At 46.6% G+C, this 23982-nt stretch overlaps 1 protein-coding gene across 6 annotated transcripts in view; it reads left to right on the plus strand.

Moving 5' to 3' along the window:
• Positions 1-2266: 2266 nt before the first annotated feature.
• Positions 2267-23982, plus strand: part of NAV1 (neuron navigator 1) — a 306850-nt gene continuing 285134 nt past the window's right edge. For 2 of the 6 annotated variants that reach the window (XM_081194645.1, XM_081194646.1), the window contains exon 1: positions 2267-2607. The gene's annotated coding sequence lies outside the window, so the exon portion shown is untranslated. The remainder of the gene's footprint in view (positions 2608-23982) is intronic. The other 4 variants (XM_081194639.1, XM_081194644.1, XM_081194647.1 and 1 more) reach the window with 2 other exon arrangements.

Genomic DNA, 23982 nt, shown 5'->3' on the forward strand with positions numbered 1-23982 from the left:
ACCAACCATTCAACACATTTTTTATATAACTAACTGGACTTCCTCGCATCTCCCTTACCCTGCATTCTTTATAATAAAGATATCAGCAAATTATTACCTTGTTTCGTACCTTATTTTGTACTTTTCAAATACTATACCTCTAAATTTAACATACTTTTCATCAGTTACTTATATCTTAAATTAAACATAGTATTACCTTAGATTTTGACCTTTTCTTACTTAAAATATAATTTCCTGTTTCCCAAATCTAATTGCTGAAGCTATAGTTTCCGAATCGTGTAAATTTTTAACATTCATACAACTTATATTGTTTTTGTAAATAGTCCTTAAATTTTTTCCAGTCCTCTTCCGTTGTTTCTTCTCCCAAATCTCGGATTCTGCCAGTCATTTCAGCCAGTTCCATGTAGTCCATCAATTGCGTCTGCCACTCTTCCAGTGTGGGCAAATCTTGTGTCTTCCAATATTTTGCGATAAGTATTCTTGCTGCTGTAGTTGCATACATAAAGAAAGTTCTATCCTTCTTTAACACTTTCTGGCCAACAATGCCCAAGAGGAAGGCCTCTGGTTTCTTGGGAAAGGTATACTTAAATACCTTTTTTAACTCATTATAGATCATTTCCCAGAAGGCCTTCACTTTTGGACAAGTCCACCAGAGGTGAAAGAATGTCCCTTCAGCCTCCTTACATTTCCAACATTTATTATCAGACAGGTGATATATTTTTGCAAGCTTGACTGGGGTCATGTACCACCTATAAATCATTTTCATAATATTTTCCTTCAAGGCATTACATGCCGTGAATTTCATTCCGGTGGTCCATAACCTTTCCCAGTCCTCAAACATGATGTTATACCCAATATCCTGAGCCCATTTTATCATGGCTGATTTGACTGTCTCATCCTGAGTGATTTTCTCTTCAACCTGCCCTCCATCCTCTTGCAGAAAACTCTTTGCCTGCCCTGCCCGTATCTCGTTTTTGCTTTTTAATTCCACACACGCACCCTTCGGACTTCGTGGCAATCGGGCGCGTGGGTGCGTTTCCTAAGAGAGTGAGGACCCCCGCCTCCTCCCCACCTGCTCCCTCGCCAGCCAGCCAGCCGCACGCCCTAGCCGGAGAGCCCCGGCCGTCCCCGTCGCGCAATCGGCTGGATCTCCCTTCAGCAGGCCGTGCTCACAACTCGGCCCAGGGACCCCCCAGCAGCGGATCTCCGGCCCAGCTGAAGAATCCGGCAACAAGCCCCCTCCTCCCCAATCGCTCCGCCGAAATACGCTCCAAAAACCCCCAGATAGGCCGCCAGCCGCCAAGTCTAGTGGCGCCCTGAGCGAGGGTCTCTCCCCAACACCGCCACCTCGAACTGCGTTCTCCCGGCTACCCGAGCGAACCAGCGGCAGGACCCCGGTATGGGCCCCCCCAATATTTTTTATAAGTCGGCGCCCCTGGAAACTTAGCAATGCTTCCTTAGGACAGGAAAGGAAAAACGGGGCGCATTTAAGTCCCCTCCCCGCTCTGTTTTTATTTATTTATTAAACGGAGCTTTACGATCGTTTCCTTGGAGCAAACTAGGTACCCCCCTTTCTGGAGGTTTAGTGAGGGACTTGGCGAGGGTCGGGCAAAGGAAATGATGTGGTTCTTGCGCGGGGGGGGGGTTGTGTCACCATTCGCAAGATCCTAAGGATAAGCCCTCCTTCCTTCCTTCCTGATCTAAGGGAGCGAGAGTATGTGCGCGTGTCAGTCACATTTTTTTTTAACGAGATCTTCTGGATAAACTGAAAATCTAAGCTCGCCACGACGCACCACGCCCGTCCCTCTCCAAACCATTGTTGTCATTTAGTGAAGGAAGCCAACAGCTGGAGGAGAGATTTCCTGCCTCCCCTCTGCCCCCCCCCCCAACGTATCAGGGAGAAAAAGAAGAAAAACGCAGGCGAGGGGCTGGTCCAAAGACCTTGGCAGGGGGATCCCCAGACCCACCCACCCATGCAGGCCTACGAGGGGCAGGCAGCTGTCATCAGGAGGACACCCCCCTCGCCCCAAGACTAAAGGGTTTTCTCAGGCTCCTTTTCTCGATGAGGAAGCCTGGCGCTGGACTAAGCAGCTCGCCAGAGCCTTTGAGTTTCTGGAGAAAGCATCAGGGGACGGGGAAAAGGAAAGAGAAAAGGCAGCGCGTGTGTGCGCGCTGGTGTGTCACGTCACGGCCGCCTGGCACCCTCCCTCTCTCCCTCCCTCCCTCCCTCCTTCTCAGACACCGCATAAAGAGCTGGCTGGCGTGTGCCGGAGGGGCACCGAGGGCCCACGTGACCGCCCCTCCCAGTCGGCATCCCCGGGGATCGGCACTTTGTTCAGGATGCTGCCGCTCGCCGCCCCCATTGTGGACTGAAGATCTTGAGCATCGCCGACGCGGAGGGGGCTGGGCGAGAAAGGCCGGCTGGCTGCTGGGGGGGGGCACCCTTCGCCGTCCCGACGGGGCGCTCGCTGGACTAAAAGGGGGGCAGGGAAACGGGGGGGAGGCGCCGGAGGGGGGGTGCTGGGTGAGGACTGGCGGCGGATCTTCTTCTCCCCAAGGCAAAGGAGGGAGCCGAGGCGATGGGCGAAGCGCAGACCGCCTAGTAGGGTAAGTGGCTGACTTGGACGCGTGCGCCCAGCCCCGCGTGGATGCTTGTTTTGGGTGGTTGGGTGGGTGTCTGCGTGTGTGGTCCTCCGGGTTGGGGGTGGCCCCGCGAGGGAACCCCTCTGCTGCTGTGTCCCTCGGAGGCCAGCAGGATGCTCTCCAGCCGAGGCATCCAGCCCAGCCCACGGCAGCTCCGCGGAGAGCCTGGCAAGGAGGGGCTGTGCCGGATCCTGGTACATTCTGTTCGGCGGCGCTTGCCAAGCGGACGGAGGTCCAGGCGGGCTGCTTGGCGGGGCTGCTGCATCCCAGCTGCGCCTCCGAGGGCAGCGTGTCTGCTCCGCGAGACGGTGACTCAGCCTAAGGTCAGCGATGGGTGGGAATTGGGCTGGGAGGGCGGCCCCCCTGCTCTGTCCCGTCCAGGCTGGCAGAACTTGAGAGCACGAGGACGAGCCCGACTAACTTCTGGAATATTAGGAGACTCGCAAACTCGGGCTGAGCGGTGGCTGGTGCCCGTCGGGGCTGGAGGGAGGGAGGGAGGGAGACTAACCAACAGCGGAGCTGGAGCCAATGGCAGGTCGAGCCAACTAATCCTCGCTTTGTCCTACCCCCTGCTGAGTCCGACAAGGGGACGGAGACCGAGGAGGAGGAGGAGGAGGAAGCAGCTGACAGGCTGGCAACCCCCGGACAGCCTGCAGGTTAGAAGACGGGCAAGCGAGGGATAGCTAATGGAGCAGTACACCAGCCGCCCAGATCACTGCTGAGCATGCAATCCTAAAATATACGCAAGCTGCTGTCATAGCATCATAGAACTGTAGAGTTGGAAGGACCCCAAGGGTCCTTTAACCCAACGCCCTGCAATGCAGGAATCACAGCGAACCCCGCTGACGTGGGCACAAGCCCCACGGAATTCAGGAGGACTTCCTCCTGAGTAGGCTTCGTTAGGCTGGCCGCCTTATTATGATCAGACGCAGACAAGCTGCCTGTATGGGCTGCCCCCCCCAAAAAAAACTCTGAGTGCTTTCCATCACCTGCGAATCCTCCTTGCCTCCGCCCCTTCTCTCCTGTGTGTATTTGACACTTTCCCCATTCCTGGCTACCCAGTTGTGTCACTCAACAATTTTATTTTGGGCTTGGGCTGCCACACAGGAAAAGCCACGTGGATGTGCAGGAGGGGAGGCTGAGCAGAGAGAAGCCCCCTGGTTCAGCACGGGAGACATACTTCTGCTTCTGTCTTTGATGATTCCCCACCCACCTCTCATGCCAAGGGGGGGGGGTGCCGGGATTTACTAACTAATCAAGACAGGATAGGATTTTACCAGTTATAGCTGCTTTTCCGGCAAAGGTAACTTGGGACATCACATTAGAGCAAGTGGCACCAAGATGCTCAAGGTGGAGTACATAATTTTTCCCTTCCCAATTTTATCTTCACAACACCCCTGTGAGGTTGGTTGGGTTGGAAGATGGCGACTGGCCAGAGGCCACCCCAATCAGCTTCCTAGCTGAGCTGTGGATTTGAACCCTAGTCTCCTGGTCCAAGTTGGCATCTAGTCACTCCACTCTACTGTCTTTACACTGCACCACACTGGCTCTGCTGCAGCTCTGTACATAAAGTTTTTAGATCCAACAACAGGAAAGTCCAATATGTCTGCAGTGAATGCATGTGTTGGAAAGATGAACTCATAGCCAGGGATCTGAGACTGGCTGTACAGTTTGTCACATATTGTGAGCTGTGATTAAGAAAGTTCCTCTTCTCGCAGCACATAGTTAAACTACTGGCTCTTGTAAGAGGCAGTGATGTGCACCAACTTGGTGAAAGGGGATTAGAGAAACACGTGGAAGATATGTGACCACTAGCCACAATGATCTCCGTCAGCTGTTGGAGGCAGGCTCTCACATTATTATGGCATTTAGTCTCCTACAATGTGAACAGCAGGATCATGTAGTTCTGCCCTACAAGGAGGTTTGTGAGTTCCAGAGGTTTCAAACTTTGCCCCACCTCACTTTGTGCAGAAATCCCTGCTCTTTGCACAATGCATGCACAGCAAAGATCTGTCGCTGTTTATTTGTAACATCTAAACCCCCTCCAGACAATGAGTCTCGTGTGCCAGTGTGGCATCCCCAGTCCCAAACACAGAGCTCAGCTTACAGCCTCCCTTTTTCATCATCAGCTCTACAGGCCAAGAGGATATGAGCTTAAAGCTGGCTTGGCTGATGCTCTCTCTCTCTCTCTGTGTGTGTGTGTGTATTGTCAGAGGCTCCTGAGCATGACACAGGGGAGAAGTCATTTCTGGTAATAGTCTACCAGGAAATAGGCCAAATGGTCATTGGGCTGGGCTGTGGGCGCTAAAGGGGAGGAAGGAGAGTCTGTGTAATCATCAAAGGGTATTCCAATTCCTGAGGAAGCTGATAAATCATAAGGAACAAGCGTGGCTAACAATGAATGCGGCTCATTCTTCCTTTGGAAATCAGGCTCCCTGTGTTTTGTTTCGGTTTTGTTATGGTATGTGTGTGTGCATGCTTTACTGCTAGCTTGCTCTGAGCTGGGTTAAGCGGCTTTAGCAAAAAATGTGGGTTTTGTTGCTGTTGTTACATACATAACAGATACACACCATGCCTCTGATAACAGGCTGCTGTACAGGCACACTAAGCAAGAGGCAGTCTGGTCTTCAGAAAATTCAAGGATCCGCATCTAGGAAGCACAGACAAAGAGAAGTAAAACAGCAGGGAGGAGGGGAGCAATGTGTGTCCAAGGACCACCCAGCAGAGGACCAGGCTCTCCCCCCCTCTTACAGCCAAGCTGGCACGCACCCCTACACACACCCCACCTGGACCAGGAAGACCCGAAGCTTAATCTTCCAAACCTTGATCATTCTTAACAGTGAGACATTTGAATTCATTGTTATTAAAATGAGCTCTCTTGTTTCTCCAAGCCTGCTGTTTTAATTATTTGGATTGCTGGTGACATTGTTGCTGTAATTCGTCCAGAGCCTGCCGGGATAGGGTTGGCAATATATAAATGATGACACGGCTCTCCTTTTATGAAAAAGGGCCGCGAGGTTTATTTGCTCACATTTGCCTAGCCGGGTGAAGCCTTGAAAAGCACAGCAGATGCAACACAATAACCCTTGTTTGTTGAGTGGCAGGCTGGAGGTGGCAACAGCTTGGCACAGCTCCCTAAAGGGAGTGCCCCCTTCCTGCTGCCATGGCTCTTTGGCGAATATCACTCCTGTGGTGCTTGGCTTTTAGCTTGTTTCTGAGCAGATCTTCCTGCCACAGTTTCATCCCGGTGGTCACCTGGGCTTCTTTTGGAACATTCACTTGGGAAGAAAGGAGAATCTTGGGAGGTTAATTTATGGGAAGTTCAGATGCATATTGAATAGGCTGGTTCTATGTCGGTTGCAGCAGGAAGCTGAATTCAGGCTCAGCGTTTTCATTTCTCAGCTGGGCAAACAGAGGCTTGGAATCCTCCCTTTGCCTTCTCCAAGCTGGCCTTTCCACCATACCACTGCCAGCAGGAAACCTTGGCAATGCTGCTCTTTGGATCCTTTGGGTGAACCTGTTCTATTGATGGGAATGTTGAGAATGGCCATCTCAGGTTAGAACCAGAATGAGGAAGACCAAACCATTGGTGGCACTGCAGGAGTGATGCTCACAGACATCAAGAGATCAAGGGGGTTAAGTCACATGGCCAAATTGGCATGTGAAATGTTGAGTGAGTAGGCTGGAGTTGGAGCTGGCCATTGTGTCAGAGCAGCTTTGTTGTATCTCCAGCTCCCAGCTAGGCTTGCACTGCACGGGGTTAGGGCTGCCATGCCTCTCCTGTAACCTTTGAGGTGGGGCAGAGTGAGCTGAGCCTCGGGGGGAAATGCAGTGCTCTTCCATTTAACTCACATCCGGCCTTTTTGGCTTAGTCGTGAATTTGTGCAATAGGAAAAGGTCTAAATGGTGCAGACAAACATTTGAGAAAGGATCTCTAGATGTTCTGAACCTGAGCGATAGAGCGCCTAATTCTCAGGCAGAAGGTTGCAGGTTCAATCACTGGCATCTTCAGGCTGGGCCAGGAATGTCCCCTGTCCCTGGAATGACACTGGAAAACCAGTGTCAGTCAGAGTTGACAAAAATGGTCAGACTCAGTATAAGGTAAGTAGAAACCCACCCAACTCTGCTGAGATTAAGGCATAGATGATGAAGAATGTTGCAGGAAGCTTTTCCCACTCTGGTGGGGGAGATATAGCCAGAGTGGGGAAATTGGCTGATTCAGCTCAGAGGAAAGATCAGCATTTGCTGCCCCAAGAGCTGCTTTCTGAGCTATTGATTATCCTGCACTGGAGGCCTCAGAAGGTAAGCAAGCTCATTAGGCCTGCCTAAGCAACACAGAAAGAGGCTGTCTGTTTTAAGTTGGCAAAAACCAGAGGCAGATTCCTGGAAGAGGACCCTGAGAAAACTAAATGATGTTCCATATTGGACCAGCTCATCAGCCAAGACTTTCTAGCTCTTATTTTAGCCTGGGGCATTGATTCCCAAATGAGGAGTCTGGCCCCATCAGGCAATCATGGGAGACTGTCAGCAATGAGTGCCTGAAATGATGGAGGATAATAGGCTAAATGAGGAGGGAAGTGATGTATTGGCAAGAAGGAAATGTTGAACAGGTGGAGCCCTCCGTACAGTTAAACATTTTAGTAGCAATGGAAAATTTGTTGTATGGAATCCGTAGGGTTGAAGAATCTCTGCTGTTTAGAAGACCTTCAAGCTGGTGTTGTCTTGCTTTCTACTGCCCACTTCCAAGACCAGACCCAGGGGGAGAGAATGGCAGTCCGATCGTATGTCATCATGTTAGCTGCTACAATGTAGGCAGAAGTTGGTTCTGCTGTCTGAAGCCAACATAAAGATATAAAACAGGTATAAACAGAGAACTCCTGGATGCCAACATCCAGGTTTAGGGCAAGTACTCTCTGGTGAGAGAACACCAGCAGAGATTTAAAATCACAAAACATGCAGCAAAGTAAAGTGCAGAAATATAGGCTGTTAGACCTTTAAAATATGCTCTTGTAAGTTCCTTCCAAAGTTTCCCTCTTCCCCAGGCATTGAAAAAGACAGCATGTTTGGTAAGTTAAAAACGGTTTACTTACAAACTCTCCAAAGGTCAGATTCATACAGCATTCAGAAAATGCAGGCAGTAAAACCTGGCTTAGTTACAGTGGCGAAAGTTCCTAAATTAGTATAGAAACTCAAGAGAGGCTTGTTAGAGCCATGTGCTCTGAGCTTGGATCAACCAGCTCAGACCTCTTCACACACTGAGTTTCTCAGGTAGACTTGATTACCTTCCTCCCAAGGTAATGTAGAGTGACTTTATGGCATTAACCCCTTATTGCATCAAATGAACTTAAGCCTGTTGGTCCTATGAAGCTGGTTATCCCCACAGATCTTAGGGGTGTGTGAGTGTTTCCGAAAACACATACAGTATAAATAAAAAATTAAAAGTAATGAAATTTCAATTCATATGGAAAGTCAAATAAAATTATTTTTGGGGGGGTCAGGTTTTAAAGGGGATTATTAGGTTAGCTAAAAAGGTGGTGTTGGTTTTAAAAGGTTGAGAAACACTGCTGTAGATAATGAGCTAGATGGACTTTTGGTCTAACTCCATATAAGGCAGATTCCTGTATAAAGAGCTGGGGAAAAGACTGAACCCAAACCTACTCCAGTTGAGATTGTTCCTCTTGGAAGGTGTCCCATAGGAGAAACCAGGTGTCTGGGTGGGACCTTTGTTTACAGCTGACATCAAAGCCTGGTGTGTGGCAGGAATCTCTGCCATGGAACCGATTCAGGATATCCTGGGGTTGGCCTGTAACAAACACAGCACCAGGCCGACCCAGAGTGTTCCTCTAATAGCTACCGGGGCCCTTGCCCTCTTGTCTGAGCAGCAGGCCCTGGCTGCAGGAGATAGGCTTATAAATAGACTGCAGAGATCCCGTATTTTTCCTGCTGAACAACAGCCACCCCTGCTGTGGCCAGCAAGGCAGGAAAAAGGTGTTTCCTCATGGCAAGGTCTGCTGTGGGACCTGATGGGGCCTCTCTCTGGGTGTCAGATGGGGCAAGATAAGAGCAGCAGGGAGATGAGGTTTCAACCACGAACACCCCAGCATCTGCTTGGGGCTTCAGCACTTTGTTACAGAGTCCTGTGGGACAGCCAGAGCCTCTGCTTCCCCAAGAAGTAAGTGCCTGAGACCAGATATCTCCTGTCTGCCCTTGGGCCAAACAAGACTTCCTATCCCAGATGGCCCCAGCATCTGCCTGCTGTATCCATACGCTGTTGCTTATTGGCCTACAGGCTGCCGGGAAGAGCACTGCAGCCAACTCCTGGTAAGCAACTTGGTAAGACACACAGCTGCTTGCCCTGCCTCCTCTTTGCTTTGTCATCTGCTTGCAACTGCTGCTGGCATTTTTTATTCATAGGCACGGAGGCAGCTTCCTTATATACAGAGTCAAGATGGCTTGGTCCATCTAGGATCGTTTAGAGATGAATGAGCAGTGGCTCTTCGGGAAAAGAACGTTCCCAGCCCTATCTGGAGAGTGAAACTGGGAGGGACCCTTTGCATGCAAGGCAAACAGGGGGTCTCCTGTATTTCTTCGCTCTCCCCTGAGCCAGAGTTCTGAGAATATCCATGAGCACTGAATAAAGGCAGCTTTTAAAAGTCACCCTCCTTGTTTCTCTGTGGGGAAGAATCCTTCCATGTGAGATGAGTGTTTCTATATATATATATATATATATATATATATATATATATATATATATACACAATTTAATAAATCATTCCCAATTTTTGCTCAATGCAGATTTAGTTGTTGTTTCTTCATGGAGCTGATGTTGTGCTTTGCAGGGTGGGGGAAGCCCTGTCACTTTATTTTAGCAACTGCTTAGATACAGGAGAGCCAGCGTAGTGTAGTGGTTAAGAGCGGTGGACTCGTAATCTGGGGAACCAGTTCACGTCTCCACTCCTCCACATGCAGCTGCTGGGTGACCTTGGGCTAGTCACACTTCTCTGAAGTCTCTCAGCCCCACTCACCTCACAGAGTGTTTGTTGTGGGGCAGGAAGGGAAAGGAGATTGTTAGCTGCTTTGAGACTCCTTAGGGTAGTGATAAAGCGGGATATCAAATTGAAACTCTTCTTCTTAAGGTAGGAAAGAGGCGCACCAGGAGGGGTTGGATGTGGGTCGTTGCTGGGGGCTCCCCTGCATGGTTATCTCTTCTTGGTAAGTCTGCTTTTAATTATGACAATGCCTTAAAAGAGGCACACGTGTTGAAGGAATTACTGTCAAAGAGTCCTGTGATATCAGGAAGCAGCACTTTTGTTGTTGTTGTTTCAGGGGATTTTGTGGATCCAAGCCTCACCTTGTCAGATGCAATAAATACCGTATTGGCCTGAATATAAGCCCCACCTTTAAAATTCATGGGGGGGGGAGAGACAATACCTGAATATAAGCCGCTCCCTTAAAATTCTGCAGGCACTCACACCCATTCCATTTTACCGCATGTCTGTTTCAGCAGCAATATCGTAAAAGCCTATTTTTGTAAGGTCACGAATTTAAGTCGCACTTTAACCCCAGAGCCATTCACGACTGGACTTAATTATCAGGGGTCCTTTACCTTTACCTTTTAACTTTTCACGGTCGGAATTTGGGAAAAAAGTGAGGCTTATATTCAGGCCAATAGGGTAACTGGAGAAATCTCTCCCTCCCCCTCCCCCCAACACTTCTTCACCTTCTCCACCTTATTACACACACACACACACACACACACTTTTACAAAAACACACACACATCCAGTAGCTGTGATGAATGAAATTAAGTGGCTGATCCTGTAACAGTCATGAAAAAGGAAACATGACAAATTAGGATTCAAACAAGTTTTCAGCACTGCAAATTAAAGGACACCTTTGTTTAAGTTTCTGTTATCTTATTTAGCTTTGCTGTGTGTATCGGCAGTGTAGAATTTTGGGCTTAAAAACCAACACCTGATATAATCTGTCCTGTGCAGAAGCGTAGGTTGCAATCCTGACAACAACATCTGCTTGAAAAGGAGCATTTCCTACTGAGTTCAGTGGGACTTACTCTCAGGTAAGCGGAGTGAGGAATGCAAACTAAGGCATCATGCCACCCACAGCCATTTTCCTAAATGGATTTTACTTAAATGTAGAGAAAAATATGTACTCTACGCAGACTTGCTGTCTGTTCCTTATTACAAGGAATGGTTCCATGTAAGGGAATCTAATTTGCTGGACACACTACACAATGCATAAAGCTAATTTAAAACATTTCATTGCCAATATATTCTAAAACAGTGTTTGGCATACATTGTTATGTGCATCAGCCTTCTCTAAGCTGGTGCCCTCTAGGACCACAACTACCATCAGCTCCAGCCAGAATGGTCAGTGGGCATGAATAGGGGTGTTCAGGCAAGCAACACCTGTGGATTATCTGGTTGTTGGGTTGAGATGGGAATCTGAAGCTATTGCCTGAGGAATCCTGGCTAAGTCTGATGGTCAAAGGCAGAATCTCTTTTTCTTTTCTTTTTTTGCCAAATCGTTTTTATTGATTTTCCAAATTTTAATTAATCAACCACAATTAAAACAAATTTAATACACCCCCCAAAGAATTGGCTTCTTACACTCTTTTCTCAATGTGCCCATAATTTCCTCTTGTTGCTGCATTGTTTTCCAACATTCTATTCCCTATAGTTCACATTCTATTCCCTATAATTAACCATATGTATGTATGTGTGTATACATATATATATACATATATATATATATATATATATGCATCAGCTATCCATCCGCTGAGGCAAATGCAGAATTTCCATGTTTCAAACCCAAGCAACTCCTGCTCTTTGGAGATCCACTGCAATATTTCCTTTTGACTTTGCTTCTCTTGCCGGAGAGTCGCAAGAGCTGGCTGAATGGCAGGAGAAAGCCTATCTCATTTCACTGACGGGGCATTATCTCTCAGGATGATTACTATGACATGGCGGCTTCTTTAATGTATTTACATTAATTAAACCAGGCTAATTTGAAAGTGAGAATGTCGGCTACAGCACTGTACAGTACTGTATACCCAAACCCTTTGTCTGTAGCTTCCCTGCAATTCCTCAGAGGAGCCAGCAGGAGGAGCAAGTAACTCACTTTAAATCCAAGCCCAGCCCTTCCCTTTCCTCCCTAAATTTACAATTCCGCTGAGCATCTCTTTCAGCCAGTCGTCTCCCTCAGCAGTTAGTGAATTAAATGCAGCCGGTTGAGAGATTTGGGAGGTGGCTCCGAGATCTGCAGAATCTCCTGGGACTTGGCAAGTGAGCTGGATCAATGGCTGATAAACTGGAGCTAGCGTAATCATGCATATTGTTTGAAAAGCGATGTAAATACTCTGGGTGAGCCAGACAAGGTAGGGAGCAGCTGGGTAACTTAGCAACAGAGACCCTGCGCTGACCATTTTCACAAAGTATGCTGTCTGAGCCCAAATTTCCGAGAGGATGAGGAAGTCCTATGATGTGGGCCCTTTCTCTAGGGCCTGCAAGTCATCAACATAAAGCTGCATCATCCACTGGTCACCAGTTTAGCCCAGTGGAGGGAATAGTAGCTCACTGGTTCATCACATGCTGAGCACACAGGCGACCTGGTTTTATTCACATTCTTTTTGCATTTATAACCTACCTTTTTCTCCAGGGATCTCAAGATGGTGTCCATGGCTTACTCCCTCCACATTTAATCCCCACCACAACCCTGTGGTGGGCAGAGAAGCAATGACTAGCGCCCAAGGTCACCTAGTGAGCTTCATGGCCAAGGGGGGATTTGAACCCTGCTCTCCCAGGTCCTAGTCCAACACTCTAACCATTACGCCACACTGGTTCAATTGGTGGCATCTCTAGATGGGGCTTGGAAATATTCCTCTCTGAGTTGCTGCTGGGCAGGACTGAGCTAAATGGGCCAATTGACTGCTCTCAGCATAAGGCAACTTCTTACGTATCTAAGACTGGATTCAGACAGACGTGTTTTTGCCCAAAGCGTTGACTGGCAGCTAGCAAGTGGCAGGTGGAAATACCTGGCGCTAGGTTGTCGAATGAGTATTTTGAGAAATAGATTCCATCAATATTGCTCACAGAGTACAGTGGTACCTCGGGTTACATACGCTTCAGGTTACATGCGCTTCAGGTTACAGACTCCGCTAACCCCGCTAATAGTGCTTCAGGTTAAGAACTTTGCTTCAGGTTGAGAACAGAAATCGTGCTCCGGCAGCGCGGCAGCAGCAGGAGGCCCCATTAGCTAAAGTGGTGCTTCAGGTTAAGAACAGTTTCAGGTTAAGAACAGACCTCCGGAACAAATTAAGTACTTAACCCAAGATACCACTGTACACTAGTTTTTCATAGCTCATCCCGCCAGAAAGCGGATGTTGGTTCACCCTACAATTCTACATAATTTTTTCCTGAGAGTGAATCCCATTAAGTTCACTGGGACAAACTTCCAAATAAGGATCCCATTGCATGTTTCTAACACTGAATGGTTGGGCTGCATTGCTAACCATGGAAAGAAAGTCCTATGCAGAATTAGGCATACTTATCTCCACGGATTTCAACTGGTTTGAGCACCTCCAACCCCAGCCCTGCATAGTTAGAAGGCTACAACCCTATTCTCAATTACTGGGACATATGTCTGAGTGAACATGTATGTTGCACACAGCCAGGCTGTAAATCTAATTTCAAGGGGATTTAAGCATATCCTCTGAATTGTTCCCTGTGAGCTTTTCAGAAAACACCTGTGTAACTCTTTGGGGAAGTATATTTCAAATCCTCCTCGCAATTGATTTTGCAGTTCAGTGCATGTCCAGGGTTCAAGTTCAGTTCATATAGAAGGATTTTTCATGTAAACTGATAGGATAGGCTAAGTTATATCTGTGTTAAATGAATGATGATTTCATGGCTACGATTTCATTGCACTGCACAATGTAAAAACAGCTCTCCTTCTTAGGAGCAGTCTTGCAAGCTGTGTTTAAGCAAGCGTAGTTTGAGAGCGGCATTTTAAAAAGGAACAGTAGGCAGACAGGCAGGCAACCAGGAAATTGAAACATTCTTTTCTTCATCCAGAGGCAGGAGAGTTGCATACTGAGCATGATCCAAGCTGGCTTGTCTGGAGGTAGATGATGCTTAAAAGCCAATTCCCCTAAAGTAACGATGAGCTTTTCCCCAGCACAATGCATAAAATGGGAGGCAGGCTTCAGGGACTGTGGTGGGGGTAACAGCAACAACAACAATGGTAATAATAATAAATTAATTTATATGTCACCCATCTGGCTAGGTTGCCTCAGCCACTCTGGGCAGCTTCCAACAGTTTAAATAACTCTGTCCTCTCTTCACTTTTGTTAAATTCTTGGTAGTAGCATCATCACAGTATACAAGACATTGCAGAATGCCTGTTTGACCCCCCCCCCCTTTCAGTGAAATCAAATGGCTCAGGTACAACTCAGTTTCTGTAAAACCAGGGATGGGAAACCTGTGGTTCTCCAGATATTGCAGGACTACAACTCCCATCACCCCTGAACATTAGTCACGTTAGTTGGGGCTGATGGGAGTTGTAGTCCCCCCAAAAAAAATTCTGACAGGCATTAGATTTGAGGGAGGCTGTCCTAAGCGATGTGATTGGTTGCTTCAGCAAATGTCTTCCCTCCTTGGAGGAATGCATGCAGCTGCAGTGCAGAAATGTTTGAAATGGCTTTGCCTGGACCGGCTGGATTGCATGGGATGAACTGTCAAGTAGGGTTGATAGCTGCAGTCTAGGGATGGATGTTCTTTGCATTCCTCAGTGAAACCAGAGAGTCAGCACCTGCTGCTTCCACTTCACGTTTGACTCCGTCCTTTCAATCTGCACCCTACCCACTGTTGCCCCACAACTGAAGAAAGCCCTAGGGAAGGATTTGAGACTGGGACTATGCCTGCAGCTGAATGAGGGGGCAAAATAGGTGGAATTCCTTGAGACGACAAGTGTAGCGTTGGTGGCAGGTGCCCAGGGGGACTAGCAGGGTGGAAAGCCCAACAGTAGGTGGAGGCAGAGCCAAGGACAGGCAGAGCCAACTCAGGCTAGTTTTGCCCCCATCCTCCTCCATGCCAAGCTATAGAAGGATAACACAGAGACTAAAGAGGAGGAAGCTGACAGCCAAGGCTGGATATAAGCAAGAAAATAGGCAGGGGAAGATGGTGAGGCAGTGCCCCATTTGCCCTAATAGATGAGACACCATGGAAGTAGAAGAATATCCTTTCCAAATTTCTATGCAAAGAGAAAGCTAGCATGTTGTAAGCCAGCCCCTTTGCCTGTCATGGTAGTTTTCTGTTTTCAGGGAATTATTAACATAGGGACGAGCATTTTAAAGGCGATCTTCTACCTGCTGTGAAGCTGCCTGTTTCGGCCATCTCGTTCTGCTGCACACGTGGTTTGAGCCTAAGAGAGAAGGAGTGAGGGCTGGAGGAAGGAGAGCTGGGCATGGCCTAAAGCAGGGACAGGGGACCTATGACCCTCCAGATGTGGATGGACTCCAACCTCTCTGAGCCCCAGCCAGTAGGGATGATGCAAGTGGGAATTTGGGGGGGGGGGCTGCAGTTTCCTAGAGCTAGAAGGGCGAGGAAAGCTGGAGCCTATATATTTGGTTGGAAAGAACTGGCTGCATCTTTGACTACAGGTCTCCATTAGTGACTGATATTGTGCATTGCTTCAAAAATAAATCTTGCCATGTTTAATGAAGCTGGTTCCCTAATAAGTGCATTTGGAAATGCAGCCTTAACATGGTATGACAAGAACAGGAGTGCCCTTCCAACAGCAACGCAAAACACCCATCTTTTCAGGCAGCATTTGGCTAGTTCACTAGCATGACCAGAGGAAAAAGGAAATGGGGATCTTGCGCTTTCCATTTTCGCAAGACAAACTGCACCTGTTGGATTTCCCTCTTCTACACAATTCTGAAAGGGGCACAAGTCAATTCCTCTTTTTTACCTGGTCTCTCTGCAGCTCTCTTGAAGCTCTGGGTGCTCTTTCTTTCTTTCTTTCTTTCTTTCTTTCTTTCTTTCTTTCTTTCTTTCGTATTCCAATTTAAAAAAACAACATATCTCATTAATATGAACAATGAACTCAAAAACATGTAAATAATATATCGCTCTGGGTGCTTTGACATGAGATGAGACAGCTCTATAGCTCATTTTCAATGAAAGCCAGTATTTGTGTTTGAAGTCTTGGGAGTGAGAGGGGAGCTGGTTGTTTTCTGAAGATGTCAGACAGGGCCTGGATGTGTCAAGTAATGGTTCTCCTTGCTTCCCCTGTTCAAGTCATAGGAACCTGCAGTGAACTGTTTTGTCAAGGGCTGATATGCAGGTATTATTTGCAGGAGGAAGTTACAGCAAGGAAATAATAAATACTATATGGTGCACTGAAAATAATGCAAATGCAATATATCTGCACATACCTGGTCAAGGAGGTAGTGAAATTTACATGGAGAATAAATGCCCACCAGAATTGAGTAAGCTGAGGGACTGTAGCCATGGACCTATGACTAGGGAGGTGGACAGGCTCGTCAACTAACTCCTAGGTGCAGACCACTGGAAGACCTCCCAAAACTGGGGTGATCAGATGAGACCAAGAAAAGGGCTCCCAAACTTTTGCTGTTGTCCAGAAGAGAGAATTTCAGCATGATGGGGCTACTCTCAAATGAGCATAGATACTTTTAAAAATTACAACAGACCCAAACAGCTGCTGTTCTGAAAAGCAGGGGCGGAGGAACCCTCTCCGGCACCCAGGGCGGGACGGTACAGTCGGTGTGCGAGTGGCAGCCCATATGGACACCTGTATGGACAGCGCGCATGAGCAGCAGCCCATACGGATGCCATGCAAGAGGCAATCTGTATGGATGATGCACGCGAGAGGCGTCCATACTGACTGCGCATGCGCCCTCGGCCACTCTACAGCTGGGGGAGGCAGTGGGCCATATTGTAACCCCCCCAAGTGGTACCCGGGGTGACCCACCCCCACTTTGTATGCCCCTGCTGAAAAGCAAGTGAAATTAATTCCTTTCTGACTTTAGTGTGCATGTGAAATGTGGAGGCACAAGCAGGAAAGAAGGAACTCTGATGAGATGGAAGAATGGGGCAGTGGGGTTGCATAAAATGGAGTTGGGGGGCCACAGGTGGACCCACCTATGTCCCATAAGCATACAGATAATACTTGTTTGTAGATATCAGGCCAGCAAAATGTGGGGCTTTACATATTTTTTATTTTATTTTAAAGGAAACCAGCGCTGTCCCCAGCAGATGGCAGCACCATTTTAGAATAAATCCCCTTCTGTTTTCAAATGCCAGGACTTGTGAGCTTTCGATTCTTCTGGTGGTCGTTTATGCACTCGGCAAAAGCTTTCCGAAAAGTCAGGAATGCAAACACCCTTTAACTGCGTTGCCAACATAATTAGCTGAGCTTGAATCCGGGCGAGACAGAGGCACTGTGAGTGAGCGGTTCCTGTGTCTGAGAAATTGGTCAGGTGAGTTGCGTCCCCAAGAAGGGGTTGCAGTCCCTTGAAGAGGCAGGCAGGCAGGCAGTCTGAGGGGACTTCTGGACCCTCAGCTCTCTCACTGGTGTGGAAGCGCCTTTTGCCAGCTATGCCTGGTATGAGAGCTACAATTGTTCCTGGACTGGGAGAGACTGACCACAGTAGTTCAGGCACTGGTGACTTCCAGACTGGATTCCTGCAAAGCCCTCTTTGTGGGGCTTTCCTTGCAGTTGATCCAGAATCTGTAGTTAGTGCAGATGTCTGCAGCACGGTTGCTGACAGAAATGAGACCTGTCAGTATATAACACCTCTGCTCAGAGAACTGCACAGCTTGCCAATTGGTTTAACAGGCCAAGGTTTTGCTGTTGGTATACAAATCCCTTAACAGCTTGGGACCAGTTTGCTTGCAGAATCCCCTTACCCCAAAAGTGCCCACTCAGCCACTTTGATCTGCAGAAGGGCAGTTGCAACATAATACTTGCTCTACACTTGTAACAAACCATTCTTTTTTTTATAATAATATTTATTCCTTTTACAACAATTTAAACACTTACAGAAAAAACAGTACATTACAATACAAAAACACTACATAAAAATTAACAAAACAAAACAAAAACAATTTAAAAACACATCAAAAGAGAAGGGGGAAAAACCACAACTTCCAATATCTTATCTTTCTTTCACATATTTCCACGGCCTCCTCACACCTCCCTTTTTGTATTCCACTTCTATTAATTAGTTCAGCAATTCCTTTCCATCTTCCCCTGTTTTCTATCCTATAATTATCTTAACACATTTTAACCTTATTTTCCTTTAATACTCTATTAATCTATTTATATTTAATTCCTTATAACATTTCTACTGAAGCCATATAACTTCATTCCAACATTCTTCTAACATTCATTCATTTTACAATATTTCTATAAATAATCTTTAAACTTTTCCCAGTCTTCTTCCATCGACTGGGTCTCGGATCTTGCCAGTCTTTTCCGCCAATTCCATCTAGTCCATCAACTTCATCTGCCATTATCCAACACTTCACTGCTTCCAAGAGACAACCATTCTCTCAGCCAGCAAAAAGCAGATGGTTCACAACAAAGTTTAGGGGTCTGGCAGGGCAGGTCCACCTCCTTCTTTAGCATCCGTCAATATCTTAAATTTTACTTGAGGCTTCCTGCCCTACCAAACAAATCCAGAAACATCCCTTTGCCACCTCCTGAAACAATCCATCCCATCCAAAACTTGCACTATTTGGAACAAAAGCAACATCCCCGGCAACACAGCAACCCTCATCCCCACCACAACAGCTCGGCCCAACAACAGCAACTTCAGATTTGTCCATATTTCCCAATCCCCCTTCTCTTCAATCCAACGTCCTTCACAGTTACCCTTAAATAAATTCACATTTTTGGCGGTCATACTGACCCTCAAAAGCCTCTCTTTCTCAACCGATGTTAGTCCTGTCTCCTCCTGAAGCTCTGTCAAGCTTTCCTTTCCCCATTCAGGTAGGGCTCTGGTCCTCAAATTCATCTTTTTTTCTTTAAATTCCATCATAACAGATGTCAGCTTATGTTCATTGAGTTGCCTTTGAATGGATGGGGCTCTCTCACACTCCAGTTGTATTATTTTACATTCAGCAGCAAGGGTTTTCTCCCTGACTTCATCCGCAGTTTGCCGTGTCAAGGTAAATTCCTGTATCAATCTCTGGATGGTTTCTGTGTTGGTGTTTACCTTTTGTCCCAGATTGTCTGTTTTCCTGTGAAGCTGTTCCAGCGAATCGTTTATTTTCACTAATGCAACCACTAAGGCCTCTTCTGTCGACATTTCATCTGTTTTTCCCTTTCCATTTGCCATAACACTTAAGAGATTCAAGGTCAATCTCAGAGTCTCACAATTTTTATCTTGCAGCTGGAAATCTCCCTAGCTCGGCTCTTATAAAGTAACCAATTTCAGAGACTTTCACTAGGGGGAAACAGTTTCTATTTATAATAGTCAACAATGTCCCCTTTAAACGCAACTCATACAATCCAAAGTTAGTTTCAGATTTCAGTTACTTTTTACTCCTTTTTAGAAGCAGCCGGAGACAATAGAAACAATGTATTTCTCTTACTTTGCTAGCTGTCAAGGAACGTTCTAAGTGCTGTCAATGAACATTCCAAAATGTCAGTCCTACTGGCAGCCCGTTTCCAGGGTCTGAGCAGCGGTATTTTAACTCCCTTCACTCTCTCCTGCAGGCATACTCAGTCCACAACTCCCCCCCCTCTTCTCCTGCCTCCAAGGGGGGTTTTATGCTCTTTACCGATGGAAATTTAGTCTTTTACAAAAGGCTTTCCAAGACTTCAGCCTACAGCCTCCTTGCCTCAGTCTGTTTACAAATAGGGAAGGCAGACTTCCTGTTTTGAACCTCCCCGTTTCGATGCCAAATTAAACGTTTAAAATCTGATTCTCCCGTCTCAGCTCTACTCACGGGTAATTACTTTGGAGTCAAATTGTCCACAGGAAAAAGTCAATGCTCTCCGGCAACAGCTATGCGGCTTCGCTCCGTGGAAGAAGCAGACGATTCGAAGCACCGCGCCGCTCACCCCACGTCGCTCTGGATCCCTGAAACCGGGTTTCCCCACGAGTAGGGGAGGCGCAAAAGGTGCCCGCCGAATCCCACGTTCACAGGCTTCTCCTGCCTGTGATTTTTACGGGTCTCCGCCTTCGCCGTGGTGGCCAGACCCAAATTTCCACGGAGCAGATTCCTCCCGGTCAGAGGAAATCCGCCATTGCCAGAGGCACCAACCCGGAAGTCGTAACAAACCATTCCTTCAGTGGGGCAGCAATTATCCTTTGGAACTCCCTGTCTATTGAAATAAGGCAGGTGCCTTTGCTGAATTCTTTTCAGCATCTGCTTAAAAATTTTTAGCTTAGGCAAGCCTATCGGAACATGTAGATGTTGACATGTTTTACTCTCTTTTTAGTTTGCTGCTCATTTTAATTATTTTTTAATACTTCTAATTACCGGTACTTGTTTTTAACTGTTTTTTTAAAAATGGATTTGGATAGTTCTTATAAACCTCTTAGAGTTTTTGTTCCAATCTAGTGGTATATAATTTTGTTAAACAAATGACTAAATAAATTGGATAATATTCCTGGCCTCTCCAGACTTCCTTTCAGTTGTGCACTCATGATTATTTGTGCTCCCGTTGCTGTTTGGGTGGTCCCACATGATTCTACATTTAAATGCTTTTTGCACCTGCAAGTTTTCAGCTGGTCATACTGCTTTATATCCAATCGGTGCATATCATGTGACTGCTGAAATCCCGTAATGTTTCAGACCACAAATGTTCTGGGCTTTTTGTGTGTTTCCTGCTTTTGTTCTGCTACAGCCCCTCTGGACAGCAATAGTTGTGATAGCATTGGGGGAAGCATCACACTACAAATGCATTATTATTGTGTCAAACAAACATTCCCAAATAAAGCACCAGTCTGGAGGGGCCCTTAGTTGCATGTCAATTTCCAAATATATCTATTTAAGGTTCAGGGAAGCTCAGCGTTGCCTGACACTTAGGATGCAACTGATTTGGAGGCAGAGTGGTTCTGAAACAGTCTGGAGGTTGCTTTTTCAGTTTTGTTTCTTTTTTCTTTATGAAAAATATATTTAAGCTGCTTGGCTATTCTGATTTTTTAAACAAACAAACCCTGCTTATAAAACTGCATGCAATATAGAAAACAAAATATTGACAGAAGGGCTTGTAAATGTCACCAAGCATGCACACACCAGGTCAGTTATGCTTGATCTACTTCTGATCCTTTAATAATTCACATGTCCTCATAAAATGCCCACTGTGTTTTTCCGAGAACACGGCCTGCTATGCTTTCAGATTTCCTCAGGAAAAGAGACTTAGAGCCATCTTACATTGCAGTCTCGTTCTGCGCATATATGAACACAGTCAAACCAATCCTGAATTAATTCTCTCAGGCTTAGCTTGTAACTTACTCCTGCCAAGTAGTAGGGAAGATTTTTTATACATCTAGGTGTTCATTTTGAGGGCTATGCAATGGGGCCTTTGACTTTGACCCACAGGTCCAGCCTTGGCTGCACCACTGCACCTGATCCACTTTCCCTGGAGATGCCAGGAACTGAACTCAGGACTTTCTGCATACAAGCATGCAAATAATTTGCTCTTGTCACTGAACTGTGGTCCCTTGCCCATTATGCAATTTTTCCAAGGCATCCCAGAAAACGTGTTAATCTCAGAGGGAGATGGTCACTGTTACTTGCAGGACAGGAGCTAGCAGGCAGTGTGCCTTCCTTGTTGTGATAACCCTTCTAAAGCAAACCCAGTAGGAGGTTCCTTTCTCTTGCTGATCCTTAACCCTCTTCACCATATGTATCCCAAAGCATGGAGCAACTTTGCCCTTGAATGCCTTGAGCAGCTTTTATTAATTAATCTGCTCAATTCAACAGGACTAATTCTACCAAAACCCAAATCAAAGTGCTAGAGTAAGCCGCCTCTTCAACGCTGCTAGCAAATTCCTCGGTCATCTGGTAGATCATTTCAACTTTCAAATGTCTACATCAATTGAAAAGTGAGAGTTTCCTTCCTGTCTGAATGTTGCTGATGTTGACTCCCTCCTATTGCCTCTTGCTTAGTCTCTGTCTGCAAGGTCAAATCACCGTGATGCATCAGCTGTATCTTGGGTTGCCTAGGAGCACAATGACCCTTATTGTAGCACTGATACCTATGACTGTCTCTACCCAGCAAATTTGTACAGCTCCTCATTAAATCACCTTTAGATTTCCTGCTCCATAAAGTAAAGCAAATTAAGCACCTTCAGCACTTTGCAACAGGTTGAGGGTGGGGTTTTTTTTTTTTTTTTTGGCACCTGAATTGATTGTTTGGATTTTCTCTGCAATGCCTCTCCTGCCTCAGCAACTGCTTTATAATGCATAGATTCCAGAACTGGAAAATGACATTGGAATAGTGATCTTACTGGCGGTTCAGAAAGAAGTAGCTAGTCCTGATCCCACTTGATTCTTCAGCATCTTGTTCAAAATTATGCACCCCACTTGCTAACTATGAACAGGATCTGTATACCAGGCAAATCATGTAATCACTAGCAACCTTGTACCTGGCATTGCTCAGGAATTCTAAGAACAAAAATATTTTTAAAAATCAATTCCATTTTAAAAGGTTCAGTCTGCCATCTTATTTCAAAATGGTGTCCAGTTGTATCCAAACATAGATGAAAATCTGCTCCTTGATGTCAGGAATCATAGTACAGGATTTGGTTAAAATCAGTGCAGTTTTGAAAGGTTAAGGGTTGTATCCAACAAACTTCTACTCAGAGTATAAAGGTAAAGGTACCCCTGCCCGAACGGGCCAGTCTTGACAGACTCTGGGGTTTGTGCGCCCATCTCACATCTATTGGCCGGGGGCCAGCGCTGTCCGGAGACACTTCCGGGTCACGTGGCCAGCGTGACAAAGCTGCATCTGGCGAGCCAGCGCAGCACACGGAACGCCGTTTACCTTCCCGCTGGTAAGCGGTACCTATTTATCTACTTGCACCCGGGGGTGCTTTCGAACTGCTAGGTTGGCAGGCGCGGGATACTCAGAGTATACCCATTGAAATAAATGAGCCTAAAATAGGCACTTTGATTAATTTCAGTGTTGAACATGGTTGAACACCATCATCGCTGATCATTGGCCACGTTAGCTGGTTTTGTTAGAGTTCAGTAACATTGGGAGGGTTGTTGTCTTAGTGTCTGTTCTTATTACCAGCGCTGCATTCCGCAATGACAGATAACTTACACTGGTGGCAGAGTTCAGCATCTTGAGAATCAATCCCACCACCACCAACCACCCAAAAACCAAACCCAAAGCAAAGTTCCAGTTGTTTGAACATGCTCATCAAAGCTGTGTGGCTGTTGCCTGGTAAAGTCTCAAAATATAGACTTTGTCATATGGGTGAAGGCAGGACATCACTGCAGCCACGGACAGGAAGTCCCTCCGGAGGGTGGTGAATACAGCACATGACATCATGGGCTGTCCTTGGAGTTCGTTAGATGACATCACGAGAGACCGCTGCCTCAGGAGAGCGAGGAAAATTCTTAGGGATGACTCACATCCTGGCCTGCACTTCTTTAATCTCCTACCTTCAGGCAGGAGATACAGAAGTATAGTCAGCCGCACCAACAGGTTAAAGAACAGTTTTTATCTGTGGGCTTTTGGGCTGCTGAATGGGAAAAAAATAGTGGTGTAATTGACTTCCGACAAGCACACAGAGTGCAAACAAGACTGAGTGTATGTGGGGGGGGGGAGGACTCGTTTAATTTCACTGTACACAGGTGGTGTAGTGACAATAAAGGTTTGTTATTATTATGTCTCTCTATGAAAAGCAGCATTGTGCAAATGTATTTGATTTGCCTGGCATATCAGTTTCTGCTTATGACTCTCTGTCCCTCTGGCTGTGTTAAGTGCAGGGCATGCACATCGGGTAGATGAGAGCCTGCAGAATATGGGGCAATGTTATTCTAACCCGTATCATTGTGGTTTGGGGAATTTTTTATCTACCCCAGAGCTTTTCGACTCCCCTTTCAGTGTCCGTGTTGACCTCCTTTTGACTTCCTTCTCTAGCTGCTGAGGACAAAGGCACCCTGTGCCTGACTCTCCCATAATTGGTCTTCTTCAGGCCTTGGTGAGACCTTTATCAAGACTGCCAAGATGTGTCATCTTGGATTAAAAGGGATTCTGGTGCATGGCTGAGGTCTCTCTCTGTGCTCAGGAAGAAGCAGTAATTTAGAACATTTCTTCCTCTCCTCCT

The sequence above is a fragment of the Podarcis bocagei genome (genome assembly GCF_964188305.1).
Source record: "Podarcis bocagei genome assembly, chromosome: 5".
NCBI lineage: Eukaryota > Metazoa > Chordata > Lepidosauria > Squamata > Lacertidae > Podarcis > Podarcis bocagei.